The 21,481-nt window shown below is 39.8% G+C and overlaps 1 protein-coding gene across 14 annotated transcripts in view; it reads right to left on the bottom strand.

Moving 5' to 3' along the window:
• Positions 1-21,481, bottom strand: part of PRLR (prolactin receptor) — a 153,048-nt gene that overhangs the window by 62,311 nt on the left and 69,256 nt on the right. For 10 of the 14 annotated variants that reach the window (XM_071802265.1, XM_071802266.1, XM_071802274.1 and 7 more), the window contains 2 exons: positions 8,392-8,549; positions 1,517-1,607 (listed from right to left, as the gene is read on the bottom strand). The gene's annotated coding sequence lies outside the window, so the exon portion shown is untranslated. The remainder of the gene's footprint in view (positions 1-1,516; positions 1,608-8,391; positions 8,550-21,481) is intronic. The other 4 variants (XM_071802269.1, XM_071802271.1, XM_071802278.1 and 1 more) reach the window with 1 other exon arrangement.

Raw genomic sequence — 21,481 nt, 5'->3', positions numbered from 1 at the left:
ATATAGATTCTATATACACAACATTTTGAGTCAGCTCGTAATATCTGAGAACGATCAGACTTTGTAATTACATGCTCTGCTTTCTGACACTGTTTCCATATAGCTATGTGATGGAGATTCCACATCCATTGACAATAGTAGGTTACTTATGAACTCAACAAACAATTCATAAAAAGTAATCTTGTGTGAAACCTTGAAAAAAACAAAAATATCAAGTGATTTATAACTGCACAAATCAATGCTGGAGAAAAAGTTAAACATCCACTGAAATCTGTAAGAGTTTATGAAATTAAGAACAATGTTGAAACCCAACTCTGTGTGGCTGTGTGTTAGCAATTTGGGGCAGTGTTCTCAGATCCATGGGCAGTATGTTTTGTATTAGCAGCCTGGCTTTCTGTCACTGTGCCTGAAACACCCTTGGTTTTGTGGTTCTCAGATCTTTAAATTTATATCCTGGTATTGTCTTACGAAGATTTGCTTTAGCCCATATGTTTGTCAATTCATCATTTCAGCTGCTCCAAAAATGTTCTGCAATTTAAAAGCAAATGTTTTTATTTTTTACTGAGATATCCTATTTCTCACATATACAGTTTCAAGTTATAAAGTCAAGTTTGTTTCTTCAAGGAATAAAATTCTCACAAAAAACCACGAAGTTACACACATTCACATCAAAACAAACATGCCAAGCAAACACACACAGCTCTTTTGAGAGCAAATTATTGTCAAAATATAACTTTTTTTATTGTGGTGATACTAGTTTCTAAAGAAATACAAGGTTTTCAGATGGCCTTTCAGGATTTGCGTGTCCAAGATAATTTTATAAACCTGAAGAAAATACTTGGAAATAAATTTTATACACATATAGACATAAAAATGTGTCTAGCTGAAAGGAAAAAAGCCAAAATAGTGAAACAACAGACCTAGTTCAAAGCCATAGGGTGTTTCATGACTTTAAATAAAAGTGAGTTGGAAATATTATTTTTAAGTGGACTCGATCCTTAGTCTGCTTCTTAACAAAGAATTAAGCACAAAACCTGGTGGATGTTTTCTAACATGTACATTGTTTATTCCAATACTTAACTGTGGGGCGGGTACATGATTTAATTTACAACATGGGGAATTACTTTTTTTGCAGTACATTTCTTTTCTTACATTTCTTACATTTAAAACTCAAATTCAAAGACTACATACATTTTTGCTAATAGCACGATACAGAAGTATTCTGTAGCCCTACACTAACAGAAATTTTATGTCAGCAGTAGTTTTCCCATGGCTTGAGTTTCCAATCTGAATCTTGCACCAGGATTCTATCTCAGTACTCCACATACCCAAGCTCTTGTTACCCAAGTAATTCCCAAGTTATTTGCAGACAGAGGGTTCAAGGACAAAAGGAAAAATCAGAACATCTAGTACTATTTGCACTTCTGAGGCTAGCACATTTAATCCATTTATCCAAATAATTTGTGACAACATGTATCGTCCAGAAAAAGGGTAGGAAGTAACAGTGTGATCTTACCAGACTCTGTTCTCAAGCAGAATCCACTGATTTCAGAAACTTTCTTTGACTCCCAGTCTCCTGGCTGAAGTGCAGAGTCCTGGCTTTTCTCCTGTCAATTGACAGAGAGAAAATGTGTTAATCTCCAGCTTATGGCTCGCTTCTCCCTATAGATGCCTACCACAGAGTCCTTACTTCGACATTATCACTGATAACGTGTGTGGAGGGAGAACCATACTCAGAACTGAAGAGGTATTGTAAAGTTTTACTGTTTTCAGCTTCTGGTGATCAGTTTCTATGACTTTAACCCCCAGATTTAAAGGCCTTTAGTATTTCTTCTCTTTATACAATTACTTACAATTTAATCAAGTCAGCTATTCTTTCTGAATAACCAGACTGAGTCTCTGATTCTGCTCACACTGAGATACTGACTTCATCTCCCTCTCAGATACTGCGGATCTTCTCTGCACCATTATATTTCTTCAGCATTCATAAAATGTAGGAACATATTGACTATACAATAATGCATTTTGTAAGGGTGTACACAGAGCCTATAAACAAAATTATCCTGTTATGGAGGCAATCCTGTTGAGATCTCTTGTTAGCATCAAACTGACAGTACCCAAGTTCCTTGTCCTCTCTGAAGCCTCAGGAATTTTCAGAATCAGTGATACAGACTGTAAAAATGACCATTCCTTGCTACTAGCTACCTATCTAACTATGCTTAATGCACTGTATGAATGGCCCTGAGCTACAGTGTGACCCACACTGCCATACATGATAACCTTCTTCTCTTCCTTATTTACCTGCATGACAATTGTTGGCCACTTTACTATGTAGTGATTTCATTATTTCTTTCATCATCAAGAATGAAAATAATCATGCAGAAGCAAATGGAAAGACCTTTAAATAAACACTATTACCTTTGGATATTTAGTGTGTTTAAATCAATTTTTGAAGGATCTTTTAAACAGAACTCTGAAGAGAAAATTAACTCAGACCTTCATGTACCCTTACAAAGATATCTTGCTTTGGGATTTAAAATGGTCTGTATAGCTCAAGAAGAGCTTTGGTGTTCTTTTGTGTTTTGGATTTGCTGTGGTTAACAAAATCAAATTCAGAACCAAATGATGAAATCTAAATTTCAGCTATTCTGTGACCTATTCTGATCCTGAAAAGCCTGCTTCTGACAGAAAACGATTTTGCTTGTCTGTGTTGTTACACTGAACTCAACAGAACAACATATATACTTAATGCCTTCTGCCTGCTTGACCATGCTCATTTTCTGTGGGAGCTGAGAAGATTAGAGGATACAATTCTTATACAGAAACTTCAGTGTATATTTGAAACAAAGAAAAACACTCAAGGACATCAACAAGATGAAACTGTACTAGTACTGAGCCCTCTTAAAAAACCTGTGTAAAGCCCTTTGTCTATTAAAAAATCTGACATATCTACATTCAGAAGAAAATACTTTGTGGAAAATTATACAACCAAAGAAAAATATTCACAATATAATGATTTTTCTAAAGAACTAGCACAACAAGATCAATCCTTAGAGTTGGCCTTTGAAAGTAACCATGATATATTTTTTAAAGAACAATGTAGCTGTTTAAATATTCACTCTTTTGACAGGCTGGCCACCTAAATTTATCCTTGTTGACTGCTATTTTTAAGTTTTAGAAATCAACTGACTACATTAGTTAATAGTTTTCTAGCAGAAAACACACCTGTAAATCAGCGTTATTTTAGTATTTCTTCAGGGGATCTCTATGCTCGGCTTTAACTGAACTTTTGAACAAACTGCACTCTCCATGCACCTGCAATCTTAATTGTTTGGTGCAACGATGTAGTTCAGTGTATCATGTGCCTTGACTGTGGAATTGTTCAACTAGATAAACAAAGAAACAGACTCTTTGCTTGACTGTAAAACTAACAGTGTCTTGCCTATATATTTTTAACTTCAGGGGTCTATTTTAGACAACAGAGAAGACAACTTCAGTGCAAGTAACATAAATAGATTTCAGCTTATGTTTTACATGGTCAGATATCTGCTTTGTAAAACACTCCGGGATGCTTGCATTAGTATGTTCTTTAAGGAAAAACACCCTGACTTCTAGAGGCAAGTCTCTTCAGCACATCGAAAGGCCAAAGCAGCGGGTGACAGCAGGTGGAGGGGTAATGCAGGTCATCTGCCCCATGTGGAACACTGAGCTTGGCAGGCCAGTGGCTGCAATGACACACGTGTTGCTGCTCTGCAGCCTGTTCATGTTCCAAGCACTGGGAAATGCTCGTGCAGCCCTTGGGCGAGGGCAGTAGCCAAGAGCTAACTCTTAAGATACTCTGGAGTTTAGTGGGATTAACAAACCATTCTGCAGACAAGGACATCTGGACCTGAGTTTCAGAATGGATAGGAAATTAGCCTCCCACTAAACTAAACATGGGAAGGTCTCCATGGGGAAAGCAGCAGAACCAAGGAGACTGGAGGCAGTTTTTAATCCACCAGTGCTATATCAAACACCACTAAACGGTCTTTACTATGGCACTGATTTACAAAAAGGTTTCTTTTTTAACCTTCACAAGTGCCTACATCAGCAGGTTGTGAACTGGATTAGTAAAGGAAAGCATGTAAGTTTAACACCACTAAAATTAGCTAGCTGAAATTAAAAATTATTAAATAAACTCATTATTCCTTCATTTAATCACTTTAATTTTCCCCATGGGGCAGTTTATGTGGGAGTTAATGAGGGGCCAGTCATCAGTCATGTGACACTGACTGCTCAACATTTAAAAGACTGATTAAACAATATAGGTGTTTATTTCATTCTGTCAACACAACAGTATTGTTAGTCTGGAAAGCAACTGGATTTTACACACTGTGAGCAAGGGAGAGGCAGTCGTTCTAGTTATATCAGTCTGAAGGTATTCTCATAAAACTCAATATAATACTAACTTTTTCCTTATATGGGTTAGAACAGAGGAAAATACCAAAAGCGCTGAACATGATATGATATATAAACCAAAACATGGCATAGGATTTTAAGCCGCAGAGTTACTCCAACTGTAAAAGAGAAAAGGGGGTCAGCATAGCTAGAATGCATCTTCTGTCTTCAAAATAAACTTCCTTATATACAGAGATTGTTAGAACAACCTCCAACCTATTTAAAAATTACAGATGTCAACCTACAAAAAAAAAATCACAATTTGTAGTAGATAATATTTTTATTTTAGTCTTTTTTGATGATACTGAGCAGTTAAGTCAGCTTATATGGCATACTACTATGATACCACGAACTAATTTCATCAGCCCTGCCCAAAATACTCCAGATATTCCTGCCTTGTCTGCAGCATCATTTCCAGTACTTATCAGAACCTGCAATGAATCATCAGTTCAAGGAACTAAAACCAATCATTTTTCTTTTTGTAGAGCTATTTTTTATCTTAGCTCATTGAACAAATCAAACGAACATCAGACAAAGAAGAAGGGAGGAGGTGCAGATGGCTTAAACTCTTACGCAATTACACTCAAACCAAATCTGTTTAAAGTACCTTTGCTTCAGGCAAACACTAAGAATAATCTCTGTGGAGTTTTGATTCAGGTATGAGAACCTAGCTAAAAGTTAACATCAATGTGACAGTGTAAAAGCTAATGGAAAACTAGCACTTTATTGACCGCTGTCAAAGGATTATTGAAATAGGTCTAGCTCTTCTTTGTTGCCATCAAGGCTGGCACTACCTAATCACTGACCTGATGAACCTAGTAAGAAGTCTGGTAACAGCAATTAGCTGAAAAGCAAAACTTAAGAGTGGAAATGAAGTAAAGGTATTTTTCATGTACTCATGGGTACTGCTTATTACCTGCAAGAAATTTCCCTTATGCCTGTTTGAACAAAGACAGCTCAGGCTACAAATCCAAGTACAGCGGTGATGACAGACCCAGACTTTCACAGAATTACTAGGCAGGAGTTGTAAAAAGAGCCCATCACACAACTGAAGAACTTCCAAGCTCAGGCCACCTGTGGCTCAGCTACTGCACCTCACAATCACAGAAAACAGCCACACGTGTGAGCTGAGGTTAGTTAACATGTTAGCTGTTTGTGGGAATCAAAGAGAGATTTTCCTAAAAGGATTAAAATCAAAGCAAAATAGACAAACAGTAACTTTCCTCAAGTATGTTACAGTTAAGTGGCAGCAGGATCTCCACGCAACAGGACAACATAAGCAAAGTCTGAGAAGTAAAAAATCTGTCAACATGATGTTGGTCCTTAAGTGGCAACTATTCCCACAGTCAGAAACAGAAAGCCTTAAGGTCTGGTAGAAAGAATTTACTGGGGGGGGGCATGGCAGGACCAAGTTCTACAGAGCCAGTGAAAATGATCTACTCAAGGAATCTAGTCCATGGATTCTAGACCACATTTACCCGACTTCGGATGCGTAGCACATAAAAGGTGTGATTTCTTGTATAAAGAACCTTGGCATTTCAAGTCTGAGTCAAGTACCACCCATTATCAGTGGTCAAGATGAAGGCAGCTCTTCCCCGCCTAATAGGGTCACAGTCCTCAGCTCAGACTCTGCACAAAGAGTGTAGGTTATGGTGAACTCTCCTCCAAATGCTAGGGGTGTAATTCTACAATACACTGACGTACACCAGTACAGCTACCTCAGGAAGCCTACCTAACTAAACTTACTGCCCTTCCCATGCTGCAATTTTCTTCTTAATCTGTTGAGTTGATATAGCTGCTTATGGGTCTGTGAAGCAACCACAGAAAGGGCTGTACTAAAAAAAAAAACCTATAATTTTTCTTAAAGCCTGAGTCATCTCCGTGATTCAGTTTATACTATGGCTAAACAAACAGCTGTATTGGCATGACAGAATGATAGTGAATTAGAAGATGGGGTAGGGAGTAAAAGCTTAAGGCTGGAAATTCTTTAGATTTGGTATTAAAAGTAATGCATCATGGAAGTACTCTTTAGCTGACACGCATTCAAGGTGAATATCCTTTCTTACTTCACAACAAATAACAGACCAAACTTCAACAAAGAAAGTGGCGGGCACATTAAAGTTTCTTATCCTAAAGTAATTATGCTTCTAATCATACTGTATCATAAATCTCCAATGCTAGGCACTGATGTTGCCTCAGCTCCATCTCTTGCATCCACAAGAAACTGCAGTTTTCAGTCAAAAGGTGACAGATATCCCTTCCACTTGAGATCAGTGTCTAACTCCAGAATAATTCTTTCCTCCACTATTCCAGGTTTCTGGCAATAGCTAGTAACTCAGCTCAGGGTGCTGCTGCTCAGCTGACCCTGCATGGCAGGAACAGGAAAAGGCAGGAAAAAAGCTGCTTTTGTCCTCCTTTTGGAGCAGTCCTGAATTCTAGTCTGAACTGGCTAATTAATTTTTACCGGAGCCAGGAAACATCAATCAAGCGTTCATCACTCCTCGGTTTCCAGGATCTGCTCAGCAGTGACAGTGAACAGTGCATTTCATTGCATTTTGACCTGCCAGGTTGTGTACTGCAAAGACCTGTGTTTCAAGACTTTGGCACTAGTGCATTTAGAGCTGTATTTTGGGTTGCTGGGGAATGGAACTCAGACTGGAGTTCTGCTACAGGATAAACAGATGTTAATAGATGTAGAGCAGTGAGATTCTCTGGCAGAAGAGCCTTCATTGCTCTTTGATACAATTCAGCTTTCAGACATTGATGAAAAATTAGCTCCCAACAAGAAAGTTAGCTGTTGTTCCAACCTTTTGCTCAACAAGCCCACTGAGGGTACAGTTACATTTGTCTGAAGGCAAAAGGTAGTGCTATGAAGATACATATTTTACGTCCAGTCAGGACACCAGAAAGACTCTAGCTGTGTTAGCAAAATGCTTCACCTGATCTACATCAGCCCTCTCTGCAGAGAACTTAAATATCTTAAATACACAGTTCACTGCTAGGCTGTGTGTCTGCTCACACCTGCAAGTCACAATACACCTTTATCTCCAAAATCAAGTGAAAATTTCTTCCTTAATTCCATATGCAGTTTCCAATTCTAAAAGAAGAAAACACTGTACAAGAACAACACCATCAGATGCTGTAATTAAGCCTGGGCAGAAGAAAAGTCTCCTTCTCATCCTGGCACACAGTCACAATTTCTGTTGCCAGGAGAAGGAAAACAAAGATCATTACAAGTTTGTCCTGTTCAAGAAAACACATTTTCCTAAATATTCAAACAGCACAATAGTTGGTTATAGAAAATAGAGTCTCAAGACCTTCTGTTCCTTGATTCGGATCAAGAACTTGAATGCAAGACTCCCTTGCTACAGTAAGTGCCTCAACTACGAAGTTCCTGTCTGCAGTGAAATAATTGCCTCAATCTTTTTCTTAGTAATTCCATCTTGTGATGATGCCTTACTCCATCTATATGAACACTTGAATGTAAGGCACCCTGGAATGCCTGTCGCTGTTTCTTTGGGCACAATTCAGGCACATTTCTCCCTCAAAGAACTGAGATTCAACAATTCCGTATTGCCCTGATACAATCCTTTTGTACTCCTTTCCACAGCAGTAAGAAAAATGAAACTACTCCTCACTATGCATTAGCAATCTTTTCCCAGAATAAAGATGTGCAGAAACTTCTCCTGGTTGCCTCTTAGCTTCCATATTCCAAGATTTAGAGTGGCTGTTTCTATCAGGCATCGAATCTCCCAGTCATGTCTATTTCTGTGTCCCAGGCTTTCTGGTCTGCTTTCTTTTGTAGCAATTCCTAAATTCCACTTGAGTGCAATTTTAAAAAACAGATTTTCCTGCTTTCTTCTCTGTTCCTCCCAAAGGTTCACAACAGTGCTTGTTCTACTTCTGTAATATTCCATGATTTTAATACATCTCTGGGTCCTTTCACTAGCTTACCTCATTTCTAGAAACTTTACAAAGGAATCTGTCTCATCTTGAGATTTGTAGAGCCCATTGCAGTTCATTTTCTATAGTACAACAGTGAACCAATCTTCCATCCATAAATCAGTTACATTTTCCTTCCTGTGCCACTCACTGGCTGCCACAGGATGTACCTGCAGAAATGAAGTCAGACACAGGTAATTCAGCATGTCCGTTCTTTACCTCTTTTTAGAAGACCCTCTCATGATCTCCATCAGAATTTTGCATGATTAAATTAGGACTGGCCCTTAAAAATTCCAGATACCCTCAGATAATCTCTCAGACCCCAACCAATGCCACTACTACTGAGCGACAGACAAGTTTCAACTTCTGTATTTCAACTCAGCCTGTCTGATTTATCACCCTTTGTATAGTTATTAAAAATTAATTGAACCAGAGACCAAAAGGCAAAACATAATCCATCAGCAAAAATATTAATCTACAGTGCTGAACAGCCAGAGATCCCTGCTACAGTTAATACTGTATTATTTATGAAGAGTGGGACTATTGACAAAAGAAATTAAACTATTTCATTTTTTATAAATATTAAATATGAGCACTAATTAACTACTTGGTGACATGAGATTTAACAAGTCTGTAGTAGCTATTCAGGCTTATTTCAAGCTGGGAAAAAAAAAAGTTATCATAGTTATTTTATTCTAGTGGGTAAGATAAATCAACTGGGGCATAGAATACTGCAGTTAAAGTTTCTGCTCAGCTGAAAGAAAGCAAGAACCTAATCCTGATCCTCCAAAAACCCATGAGAATGAATGCCCTAGCTTCCCAACTGCTTTAACGAGAATTTCAGGTTAAATATTATAATAGAAACATCTCCTCTGCAAATAAAACTTCACAACATTTTACACCAATACTTCTCTATATTTGTCATGAATTTATATATTCCATTATGCATCAGGAAGCTTGAAAGGAGGACTGAAAGAATTAATTCTTGAAGAACCTAGATAATACTGTAGAAGAGACAAAGAAACATGCAAGTTTGTTTTAGAAAGGAAACATTTTAAATCAGTCTTAAAAGAATTATAAAACCATTTAAAGAAGTTACTATGCTTTTTTTTTAAAAAAAAAAATCATCTGTAACTGGGCTTAGAATTTGTTTGCAAAATCAGATATTACATCACACTATTCAACAGCTGCACTATCCCCCTCCACACTGTTCATGAAGTCTGGTGATGCATGGCTTCAGTGAGTGCACCTTCCTAAAGACTTGAGTGTTATAAAACACCCTGCTTTAAACCACAAAACACTTCTTCACCTCAACAAATTTACCTGTGATTTATACTGTTGCAATATCACATTTGAGCTTCCTGCATCTGAAATACAAAATTAAGGGTGTGTCTACCTGTCAGTATCAGTATCATCCACATATAATCAAGTTAGATCTGAGTAAATTATCTTGAACATTTAAGTAAGTATCATTGCATTAATGTAACCCTCCACAGGGACTAACATATTCTGCTTTTCAGCATTGTGTAAGACATATAGTAGTAGACATATAGTAGTAGACATATACTGAGATCTGACAACTTTATTCTTCATAAAGGGTGCTACTCCCTACCGTTAGGTTCAAATTCCCATTCAAGAAAATATATTCTTCACCAATTAACTCCCCTTAGAGTTTTAGTTAACAAAAGACGCTTTTTTACATTTGCTTTCAAAAGCTGTTGTGTAACACCACTCTGTGCTGTAAATTGCTGCCCACTTCCATCTGCTCCCTAAAGTGATTCCTCTGAGCTGTTTTGGCTTGTAAAGTGCTTGCTTTGTAGTTTTTCAGGATAAAGCCTTGTCACAGCGTATCACCTCTTCTAGACTACAGCTGCAAATAAACACCAGGCAGTGACAGGTAAATGCTATACTTATCCTTCTTACTAGTTAAAGAGAGTCTAAATGAGTACATAAATATGTCATTTTAATCAAGACATTTCAATACAGATTGTATATCATTCATTTAGGGCATATCCCTCAAGGGGCTGAAAAGCATGGCCATATTCATATCTGCTACACTTTTTAGGATTGTACAGCAATTGATGAATACAGAAAACCAGTAAGAAATCCAAGAGCACCCTGAGTTCAATGTCACCTGGTATTATCAACCATCTGATTGAAGTAACTCTTGCTCAGTGCTCTGAGAGAAAACAAACTCTCAAGGCCTTGCATATATATATGGATAATAATAATTCTCTACTTAAATTTGGGTTGTGACTATATTGACAAACAATGTTAAAATGATAAATTACAGTATAAAAATGACTGATTTCTACTACAGATCACATGACAACAGGATTTTTACCTATACCGGTCACTGCTACAATTAGCCAAGATAATTTGAATGATGCCAGGTAATTCTGAGCCATGGTTGTATTAGGTTTGCGTGGCAAGGTTTTCACAGTGGGAGGTGGAGGGGCTACAGGGGTAGTTTCTCTGGGAAAATGACACAAGTCTCCCCCATATCCAACAGAGTCAATTCCAGTCATCTCCAAGACAGACCTGCTGCTGGCCAAAACTGAACCCATCAGAGATCGTGGTAGCGCCTCTGGGATAACATATTTAAGAAGCAGGCAGAAAAACTGCTGCACAATTGCAGCTGGAAAGAGAAGTGAGAATATGTGAGACAAGCAACCCTGCAGACACCAAGGTCAGTGAAGAAGGAGGACAAGGTGCTCCAGGCTCTGGAGCAGAGATTCCCCTGCAGCCCATGGTGCAGACCATGGTGAGGCTGGCTGTCACACTACAGCCCAGGGATGCCCATGATGGAGCAGATGTCCACCTGCAGCCCAGGGAGGACCCCACACCAGAGCAGAGGGATGTCCAAAGAAGCTGTGGCCCTGTAGAGAGCCCATGCTGGAGCAGCTCCTGATAGGAGCTGTGGCCCCGTGCACAGAGGAGCCCAGGCTGTGAAGAACTGCAGCCTGTGGGAAGGACCCACATTGGAGAAGGTCAGGGAGGACTGTCTGCCATGCGAGGGACCCCATGCTGGAGCAGAGGAAGAGAGGTGAGCAGGAAGGATCAGCAGAGACCACAACCCCCACTCCTCATCCCCCTGTGCTGCTTGGGGGCAGGAAGTAGAGAAATTGGGAGTGAAGCTGAGCCTGGGAAGAAGGGTGGGGTGGGGGGCAGGTGTTTTAAGACTTGATTTTATTTCTCGTTCTCCTACTCTGACCTTTGATCGGTAATAAATTAAATTAATTTCCCCAAGTCAAGTCTGTTTTGGCTGTGACGGTAATTGCTGAATGATGTCCCTGTCCTTATCTTGACCCACAAGCCTTTTGTTGTATTTCTTCCCTTGTACAGCAGAGGAAGGCAGTGATGGAGCAGCGTGGTGGGCACCTGCTGGCCAGCCAAGTCAACCCACCGCCGCACTGACAGCAGAGTGACTCACAATTTAAGAGTTATGTTCCAACACAGAAGGCTGGTCAGATATCATTATTACTATACAGTTTCTATGATGACTCCAGTGTATAGCCATGAATTGCTTTGCTGTGCACTGTACAAATACAAAAGATATGGTTCTTGTTTCCAAGAATGTGTGATCTAATAATTTAATGCATAAAAGTTTCTGAAAAAGTTATAGACCAGAAGAAGTCTCAGGAGGTCATCTAGACCATCTAAGTGTCCCAAGGAGTGATTAACAATGCCAATTTCATTCCTGAGATTTGCTTAATCTGTTCTTTCAAATTTCCAATTAGGGGAATTTCACAATCACCTTAGGCAATGTATGCTACTGCTTATTATCTTTATTATCAAAATGTCCTTAATATCTGATCAGTATCTTCCTTGCCACAACTATATCAAATTTTTCTTCTATAATCTAAAAGCACCAAAACAAGACTAAACCTACTTTTCTCCAGAGCTGAGAAACACTACTTTGAACATTTCTTAAGTATCATTCTTGTGATCTCTTATTTGGATTCATCAGTCTTGGTTCATTTTCACATGCCACGCTCTCCTGACCTTTAGATCTTGTTACTTTACTACAGACTCTCTGTCTATTCTCCAGAATTACAAAAGTATTTCAGTTGAGGCCTTTAAAGTACTGAAGGGAATAAAAGAATCTCTTTGTGCACCTCAAATCACACTGTGGTTTATAAATCCTGGCATGGTATTTACTTTTTCACAGCAGGATGACTTTAATGACTCCTCTTCCTCTTGTGTACCATTATAAAGCCTTACTTACACAAAATATCTTATTGAATCCTTGTTACGTCTTTCCTGTATTTGTGCAAATGAGTATCCGTGTTCCAGGATGGCACCTTGCTCTTCTTTCTACTGAGTAATGTTTTCTTCCTCAGGAAAAACACAGCAACCTACCAAAATAGTTTTGCTTTCTCTTCCTCTTCTGCAGTAGACTGCAAGTCCCTCTCATTTCACTGTTGTCTAGTAAATACATTTGGCATGACACTACCCATGACACTAATGAAATACCGATAAGTTGTCACACCAAGGAGCTAGTCCTGTGCAGCTGGTTTCAACCTGTCCTTTTGCTCTGACAGCAACCCACCAACAACCACTTGTAAATAGTTTTTGAAGGACCTGTGCATCCAGAACAGTGGTTTCATCTACACTATGGGTTTCTAGCTAATTTATGAAAATTTCATGAAACTGTTTAGAAAGCCTGACCACAGTGTGATGTATGACAAAATTTCTGTTCTTTTGTCCTCAAGACCTGTTGGCATTCTTTAAAGGGAAACGGGAGTGCTTTGAGAAGATTGTTTCTTTTTGTTGCGAACTGTTTTGCTGTTACTTGCTGCTTGTTCTCTCATATATTTATTTGAGTGTCTCCCAGCAGTTTATAATCAAGTGATCAACACAGAGATGGTGCAGATGTCTCAGGTTCAATTGCCTAGAAACGGATGACTAAGATAAATTTGCAGAATGATCATAAAAGCTGTTCTTCACTCTTCTGCCCCTAAATCAGATCTGTTAAATTTAAATTATCTCTGTTACAAATTTTTTCCATTTTGTGACTACGCAGATACAACAGTTAAAAATCTTCACACAACAGAAGCGCAGGGGTACTAATTGCCATCAAACTACAGAAATATCTGAAAGGGAATTCTGTTGTGCAAAGAAAAGATTTTATCTCTCTTTTCTTCTATCCCCTTTTAGATTGGCTGGTAGGTGAGGCCGTGCCTTGGTCCACCCAGAAGTACAGGCAGAGCAGAATGTCAACCTCTCTGCCCAGTACGGGGCTGCCATTTTATTAACAGTATAAACCCTTGGATCTCAGTGCACCTTGTAAACATTTGGCAGCTGAAAACCTGGGAGCTTCTCAAGTGCCCTCATATATTCTTGATACACATGATATATAACCATGTAAATATCTCTGTAAGTGTATACAGAAAGGTGTGTAAAAATACGTATAAATGTATACACACACCTTTTTTTACACATATACATGAATTTATATTTGCAAAAGTTTACCTGTAGAAGATTCCTTAATAAGAGGTACTGAAATCAAGAAAGTTTAATCGTTAACAGAAAAAAATAAATAAAAAGAAAATATAGTAATGGGACTACCTGTTAACAAGACTGCTGAAAAGCAACCCGATCACCATACAGTATTACTTGGGCAGTCTTTTGGCTCTGTACTGTGCTACAAGATATGGGCAACATTGCCTACTGAAATGGAAAACCAGAACAAAAATTCAACTTTACAGGAATACATGTAGGGTCACTAGGAAAAGCTCCCAATGGGTTTTCCCGAGAAGGTCACATCTGTCGGATAAATGATAGTTGGACTGCAATTTCTAAACCAAAACCAAATTGTGCAGCACAATATGGGCAGAGGATTGCACTTATCAAAAGGTCTCTCTAATGTGAATGGTTCTCCTGAATCTGATGCAGCCATAAACATGTCTCCTGTTAGGACAGAAGATGAACTCCTGAAGTCAACTTCCAGGTCATATACACCTCATACGGAAGAACAAGGATGTCTTGTAATGTAACATCCAGCTGGCTGAAAGCAAGTGTCAACAGGTAATTCATTAGACTCACTCTTTCCTTCAACAGTTTTGCAACAAAGATCCAGCATGGTTGTTTGGACCTACACAGTCTTTCCCATTCAAGTCCAGGGGGACAAATTGTGTTACAGCTCAAAGTAATGGCACCTCAATGAAAAAGTTCTTCTTGATACTTGCCTGCACTGGGGCCACTTCAAATTAATCCAGTTTGGGTTTGGTACATTATTTGGAGCAGTCATGAACAAAAATCAGCCTTGTTAAAATATTCTATGTTTTCCAGTGGTAGAATGGTGTGTCTTCCCCTGGATTTCTTGTTTCTTTTCCACTGTTCCATAGGGTTTGTTATTCTTTTGCTTCTTGTGGCTGGAATGCAGCCTGGCACTACCCATCCTTTTTCTTTTAAGGGTCTGAGGAAGGCCATCCCTTCGGGGCTGTGACATGTCTCTCAACAACCCCTGAGACCTCCTCCATTGCCAGTGTTTGCAACTTGGCCACAACGGCCTGGGAGATGCATCTGATCACATCTTTGGCCATGTTTTCAGCCACACTTTTAAGGTGTGGCTTAATAATTTCCAAATTCCTTTAGAAAAATTACATAGCTTTTCAAAAGAGGCCGTAGAATATACCCTCTAGTCCATCTAGGTTCCTTAACAATTTATGTGCAAAAAAAGATTCTTTTAGTTCTTTTACTACTCTCTTCCCTACCTATCCTTTACTACATGATGGTGTGCTTTCTTAAAGTATCAGAACCTTCCAGGGCATCAGATGCAACTTCACAACCTCCTTTCTACTGTGAAATAAGATGTGCTTGTTGTCATTCATATTTATTTCTGTGCTGCCTGTATTGATGTAAGGTTGGTTCATTGGCACATTATGCAGCTTGTACTATGTTGCTGTAATGATCTCACTACTATAAACATTTGCCAGAACACAGCATGATAATGGGACTAATAAATCTCCAACCAGCTGGTGCTCAACAAGGTTTTGTGTAGATGTAGATCGAGATAAACCTTCCAGGCATGTCAGCTGAAAAGGGAAATGTACACTGGCAACTCTAGCAGAAGCAGCTAAAAAAATCGCTAGTTTCCCAGCTGTACAAAAAGTACAAGAATTTTCATCTGTTTTAAGCTTTGTTTTCCTAATTGCAGGATTGAAGACTAAGCCTATGGCTGGTCAACAGTTAAAGCTCTGTTGTTGGAACTGGTAAGTATTTACATATTCCAGCAATATGCATGTGGATGGATAATGGACTTGCTGCAAATAATAATGCCTTGTCTTACCCAGCAGCACTGTTAATACTGTTCCAGCTGTTTGGGTATTGTGCTTCTGCAAACACCACCTCCCACTGGCCTGACATCTCCCAGGGACTTTGAAAAACTATTTGGTAAAGTTCAAACTGGTGTTTAGTGGGGAAATTCTGGTGCAAGCAGTGTTGGGGAGCATGATGTAAAAACTGCAGTTTACCATCCTTTTTCTCCCACTCCGGCTCCAACTGCTAATCATAGAATGACAGAATCATAGGATGGTTTGGGTTGGAAAGGTCCTTAAGGATCATCCAGTTACAACCCCCTGCCATGGGCAGGGACACCTTCCACTAGACCGGGTTGCTCAGAGCCCCATCCAACCTGGCCTTGAATACTTTCAGGGATGGGGCATCCACAGCTTCTCTGGTCAGCCTGTTCCAGTGCCTCACCACCCTCACGGGGAAGAATTGCTTCCTTATATCTAATCTAAATTGACCCTCTTTCAGTTTAAAGCTGTTACATCTTGTCCTATTGCTACATGCCCTTGTAAAAAGTCTCTCTCCAGCTTTCTTGTAGGTGCCCTTTAGCTACTGGAAGGCTGCTATGTAGTATTCCTGAAGCCTTCTCTTCTCCAGGCTGAACAACTCCCTCAGCCTGTCTTCACAGGAGATGTGCTCCAGCCCTCTGATCATCTTTGTGGCCTCCTCTAGCCTTGCTCCAACAGGTCCATGTCCCTCTTATGTTCGGGGACCCAGAGCTGGACACAGGACTCCAGGTGGGGTCTCAGCAGAGCAGAGGGGCAGAATCACCTCCCTTGACCTGCTGGACATGCTGCTCTTGATGCAGCCCAGGATAGAGCAGGCTTTCTAGGCTGCAAGTACACATTGCTGGGTCATGTTGAGCTTCTGATCCACCAACACGCCCAAGTCCCTCTCCATAGGGCTGCACCCAATGCATTCTGTGCCCAGCCTGTATTTGTGCTTGGAATTGCCCTGACCCATGTGCAGGACATTGCATGTGGCCTTATTGAACTCCATGAGGTTCTCATGGGCCCACCCCTCAAGCCTATTAAGGACTCTCTGGATGGCATCCCTTCTCTCCAGCATGCCAACTGCACCATTCAGCATTGGCAAACTTGCTGAGAGTGCACTTCATCCCACTGTCCATGCCACCTACAAAGACACTGAACAGTGCTGGTCCCAATACCAACTCCTGAGGAATGTCACTCATCACCAGTCTCCACTTGGACATTGAGCCATTGACTGCAACTCTCTGAGTGTGACCATCCAGACAATTCTTTATCCACTGAGTAGTCCATCCATCAAACCCTTTTCTCTCCAATTTAGAGACAAGGTTGCCATGTGGGACAGTGCCAAACACTTTGCACAATCCAGGTAGATGATGTCAGTTGCTCTTCCCTTATCCACTAATGCTGTAATGCCATTCTAGGTGGTCACCAGATTTGTGAAGCCCGTTTTGTCCTTAGTGAAGCCATGTGGCTGTCACCAGTCACCTCCTTATGTTCCGTGTGCCTTAGCATAGTTACCAGGAGGATCTGCTCCATGATCTGGCTGGGCACAGAGGTGAGACTGTAGCTCCTGGGTCTTCCATTTTTCACTTTTTTAAAAATAGGGGTTGTGTTTCCTCTTCTCTAGTCAGCAGGAACTTCACCAGACTGCCATGACTTCTCAAATATGATGGATAGTGGCTTAGCAACTTTATCCACCAGTTCTCTCAGAACCAACAGCTGCAATTTCATCAGGTCCCATTGACTTGTGCTCATTCAGCTTCCTTAGGTGGTCTTGAACCTGATCTTCTCCTGCAATGGGCAATTCTTCATTCTCCCAGTCCCTGCTTTTGCTTTCTTCAGCTTGAGTGGTGTGGCAAGAGCACTTGCTAGTGAAGATTGAATCAAAAAAGTAATTTAGTATCCCAGCCTTCTCCACATCCTGGGTAAACAGGTCTCCTGTTCCTTCTGCAGAGTGCATGCTTTTTCCCTAGCCTTCCTTTTATCACTGACACACCTACAGAAGTTTTTCTTGTTGCCTTTGATGTCCCTGGCAAGATTTAATCCACCAGAGCTTTTGCTTTCCTAACCTGATCCCTGACCGCTCAATTTCTCTGTATTGCCCCCAGACTACCTGTCCTTGCTTCCACAGCTTCCTTTTTGTGTTTTGAGTTTGTCCAGGTGCTCCTTGTTCATCCATGCAGTCCTCCTTGCATTTCTGCCCAACTTCCTCTTTGTTGGGATGCATCAATCCTGAGCTTGGAGGTGACTCTTGGATATTAACCAGCTTTCTTGGCCCCCTCTTCCCTCCAGGGCTTTATGTCATGGTATTCTATCAAGCGGATCCCTGAAGAGGCCAAAGTCTGCTCTCCTGAAGCCCAGGGCAGTGAGCTTCCCATGCACCCTCCTCACTGCCCTAAGGACCTTGAACATCATGGACTTGAGAGGCTTTTATTCAGCTGTGAAACTTCTAGGGCCAGGAACACAATAAAAACAGCTGTTCCTTCCTGCCTTGCCTTTTTACTGCTAGAAACTTTTCGGTTTTGCAGATTCTGTCCTCAGAAGTGTTAACTTTTTAAAGTTCATAGGAATAAAATGTCCCCTTGATAGCTTGGTGACTGTAATCTTTTATGCGGTACACGGGCATGTGACCCTTTCTCATAGTTTGTCTGTAAACATCCACTCATAACTGTTGTCAAATCTTTATTTTGTTCTAGAATCCCTCACATGGTCTTCCTGTCTGAGTGGAGGCATATTTACTCAAATTTTACACCAGTTCTCAGACATGGTTTTTCAAATCCTTGTGGAGCTTGGAGGTTTCACATCCACAGATCTGGCTCTGACAGTACTGTGGAAGCTGTGGCTATAGCTCTTTATTATAATCTCCAGTAACAGACTGATGTAGCAAATGGTAACTGTGTGCTGTAAAACGTCCCCACATTTTGGTTTCTAGCATCCTGCTAAAGCAATCTGTGACAGAGACCTCTAATTCATTATTACTAACAAAGTAGTGAAAATTACACTGCTTTAACAGCTCATCCAAAGGCTAGTTTAAAAACATCCATTCCCTGCTTTGTCTGTAAGTAATGAGGCAGCAAAAACAGTTTTAAAAGCCTCCGGTGTTTCAGAACCCACTCTGCCTTTGAGAAACACGGTCCGGGCACATTAGGATAATATGTTAATCACCACTAAAATGAGCCTAGCACTGTAATTGTGTTTAGAATATGTTACAAATATCGGCCACTTCTGAAGCGCTTTCTCACTACCTCACCCTTAAGTTTCTTGGTTTACAAGCCACGCGGCCACATGGTTCCTCTTCGGATCAACAGTATTCCTGTCACTTTCAGAAAGGGGATTTGCAACCCCCAAACCTCCTGCTTCCCCAGAAGCATTGTCAGTATCTTTCAACAGGTGCTGCAGCCTAGTAACATGCTGCTACTCCATGCACACAGGAAAACAAACATCAGACAACCAATTTAAATCATGTTCTATAAAACTTATTAATTGATACTTGGGCTGATGAACTGTCTCTCATTGTCATTGTTTCTTTTCTTTCAAAACTGCTGTCTTTTTTTTTTTTTTTGTAAGCATTGTCCTTTTGCTGCTAAGCAGGAGCAAAAACAGTTCACAGAATAATTCTGTCTTCTACGTAATCAGCCAGGACCGTGTTTGCAAAAAGTGCTTTAAAATTAACTTTCACATAAGGATAAGGAAACACGTTGCAGCACAGTCACGGCCATAATATTACAAGTAGCTGTCAGCACAATGAGATGCAGGCAAATGTTGCCTCCCACTCTCTCCGACAAACTTTTGTTTCCAAAACCCAAGCCCAGCCATCTTCTTTCCAATGCACATGGTCTTTTTAGGAAAATCCTTTGAGGCATAGGTGTCCCTACACACGTGGTCCTGTGAACTTGCTTTTTCATTCCGGCTTTCTACTTAAGTAAGCAATGCTACCTAAATTTTCTAGGAGAAGGCAAAGGACTGCCCAGTAATACTGTATGATGATCTGGCTAGGGACTCTTGGTTAGATTGACAGGTATGGTCTGGTTTTGGATGGGCTGGGGATGGATGGCAGCCTCCTGGTTAGCTCCACAGGCTCAGCCCTTTGTCCAATACATATTCAAAAGTTTCATGGCTCCTGACTCTCTCTGACATACTCCCATACCCTTCAACTGCACTTTTATTTAATTTTCTATTTACATTCAATTTTGACTTAATTTCATTATTTCTATTAAATATTTTTATACACACACTTTATAAATATAGTCCTTGTATATTTATAAAGAAGTGTAACTGTATAAACATACATTTATATACTTTTTACATTCTCACATGTATCCTTATAAATGCACACAAATACACATGCATGTGCATGTGTAAATGTATATATGAGGGCCTTTGACATACTTTTGAGTTAAAGAAAATGGCAGAGTTTCAGCTGTCAGCAATTACAGGGGATTCTGAGATCACATGGAGTATGGCCATGACCATGACAAAATGGTAACTCTAATGGACCAGTGGCAGACACACTGGGTTTGAGGGAATCTGATACACTTCTAAGTTAAGTGGGTCATATGGCTGGAAAAGGGAGAAGAGCTTCTGGGAACAATGGTCATCACTTGTGAGGGGCAGGTTTTCCAGCACAAGTTGGGGGAATGGGGCCCGCACTGTATTGTATCAAAGTTCTTTAACTGACTCTAATGACATTTCCCCATTAGCCTTTCTTCACCCCCTATTCATCTTTCTGAATCACAACAGAGATCTATGTTGCTACCAGTCAAGGAATGAAGTGAGGTATTTGACATAAAAGAATCTAGGAAGCAGTATACAATAATAATTAGAGAGGATTTGCATATTACTTTTTAACATACATATTAGTAATTATTACAGGCAGTTTGGGTTAATTCGGCACTACTTAGGTTAAGCTTATATATGATGATTAGGGTATAGTGATGATACAAGACACATGAGGTTGTGTTTTTTTTGGAGACAAGATGTGAAGAAATATCTTGAATGCCAAACAGTCAACAAACTATTTTTTATTTTCCTTATATTAAGACAAAATCATATGACCATAACCAATTACCTTATATAGACAAAGACACTTTATATTATACTTTAACCAAAGGGGTCACAAGGGGATCCTACCTTCAGGTGCCCAGATGTCATTATTGAACCTGGTAATTTAGTAGTTTAGATAAACCTAGTAGTTTAAACTTCTGTCTTAATAGGTAAGGTCTTTATTAATGCTTTTAAGACTAATATTTACTCTTAAAGTGTCTATCTTTTAGGTTTTGTATTTTTAGATATTCTCACTATTTTTATTCTGTATTCACACAATCATGACCCACTTACCTTCCTTATCATCCTAGCAGATGACTTTGCCCTATCACAGCTGAAGTGTATGGTTATTTTCCCATTGCATCATGATTAAATAAAATAAAACTTTTAAAGGAAAAGCCTACTCTCTTTGGATTTACTTCGTTGAACTCTCATGATTTCCCAGATAATGTTTAGGGGTCAAGAAGTAGCAAGAGTAGCAATACAATTTTCAGATCAGGCTGTGAGCAGATGTAGATTCGGCTACAAGTAATCTTTGCTCTTCCAAAAGCCATTCTTTGTTTCCTCCAAGGAAGAAGGGTCACACCACACGGAAGTATTCAAAACGTGCTGTTCATCAAACACATTATTCTGTACTTAACTATAAAAGCTTCACTTTTGTATCATGATTGCTCCTAATTGTTCTTGCTCCAGTTAGAGGTCTGAACATTTTCAGAAGTTTTGAGTGCCAAGTTTATTGACTGATCTTATGAACCAGTATATGCTTACTCACA

Source organism: Patagioenas fasciata, chromosome Z (assembly GCF_037038585.1).
Source record: "Patagioenas fasciata isolate bPatFas1 chromosome Z, bPatFas1.hap1, whole genome shotgun sequence".
In the NCBI taxonomy this organism is placed as follows: Eukaryota; Metazoa; Chordata; class Aves; order Columbiformes; family Columbidae; genus Patagioenas; species Patagioenas fasciata.
Note: the sequence above shows the minus strand (reverse complement) of the source record. Positions and strands in the feature narration are given on the sequence as shown.